Here is a 1,634-nt window from a genome sequence, read left to right as displayed (position 1 = left end):
ACTGATCGCGTACACACCATCATCGGCGGCAAGGTGTCCATCGAGACCAAACGAGAACGCAAGCTGCTCGCCCGCGCTTGCTTGAACGTGGCAAACACCGACAACCTTCTCACCGATCCACGGCTTCCTCCGTGGTCTCACCGTGAAATCTACTTCAGCAGGAAGGACCAATGGGCCGCCATACCCGAGCCAGGGCGTTTTCCCCTGGTCCTCGATCCTTGTATCAACAAGGTTCAATTCGACAGGGTACTGATCGACGGCGGCAGCTCCATTGATATACTGTTCAAGAACAGCCTGCCCGCTCTGAAAATAGCCCAGGCGGACCTGAAGCCGTACGAGGCACAGTTCTGGGGCGTTCTCCCCGGACAGAGCTCCACACCTCTCGGGCAGATCACGCTACCTGTGCAGTTTGGGACTCCGGACCACTTCCGCACCGACTACGTCAACTTCGTGGTCGCTGACTTCGACGGCACCTACCATGCTATTCTTGGTCGACCGTCGCTCACCAAGTTCATGGCCATACCTCATTACAGGTATCTGGTGCTCAAGATGCCTACTGAGAAAGGAGTTTTAACCCTCAGGGGCAACGTGTACGCAGCTTATACCTGCGAGGACGACAGCTTCAAAATAGCAGAGGCCCACGACCTCTCTATTCGCATGGCCGAGACCATGCTCGACGCTAAGAAGACCCCGGCCGACCACCTGGAGATCCCAGAGCTCGAGGCTCCGCGCAAGAACATCAGATCCAAGGAGCACAAGACGATCCAGCTGGTCGAGGGCGATCCCAGCAAAACGGCCCTCATCGGGGCCAACCTGGATCCCAAATAGGAAGACGCGCTCGTCAGGTTCTTGAGGGGCAACGTGGATGTGTTTGCATGGAAACCTTCCGACATGCCCGGTGTACCTCGGGACTTGATTGAGCACTCCTTAAATGTCAACAGCAAAGCCAAACCAATCAAGCAGAAGCTACGACGGTTCGCTCGCGACAAAAAGGAGGCGATTAGGGTAGAAGTTACACGGCTTTTGGCAGCCGGATTTATCAAAGAAGTGTATCATCCGGAATGGTTAGCCAACCCGGTTCTTGTACGCAAAAAGAATAATGAATGGAGAATGTGCGTTGATTACACTGATCTCAACAAACACTGCCCTAAGGACCCCTTTGGCTTACCTCGCATAGACGAGGTCGTAGATTCAACCGCCGGTTGCGAGCTGCTTTCCTTTCTCGATTGCTACTCTGGTTATCACCAGATCGCTCTCAAAAAGGACGACCAGATCAAGACATCTTTCATCACGCCTTTCGGCGCCTACTGCTACACGACTATGTCGTTCGGGCTCAAAAACGCCGGTGCTACCTACCAACGCGCTATACAGGCCTGCCTCAACGACGAGATAAAAGACGGCCTCGTCGAGGCTTACGTCGACGATGTAGTTGTCAAAACCAAGGAAGCTCATACCCTTGTTGACAATCTGGAACGCACCTTCGCTGCCCTTAATACGTTCCAATGGAAATTAAACCCAAAGAAGTGCATCTTTGGTGTCCCTTCTGGCATATTGCTCGGCAACGTCGTCAGTTACGACGGCATACGCCCTAACCCGGAAAAAGTCAAAGCTGTCTTAGACATGAAGCCCCCAAA

The sequence above is a fragment of the Miscanthus floridulus genome, chromosome 3 (genome assembly GCF_019320115.1).
Source record: "Miscanthus floridulus cultivar M001 chromosome 3, ASM1932011v1, whole genome shotgun sequence".
Classification (NCBI taxonomy): Eukaryota; Viridiplantae; Streptophyta; class Magnoliopsida; order Poales; family Poaceae; genus Miscanthus; species Miscanthus floridulus.
This window is presented reverse-complemented; position numbering follows the sequence as displayed.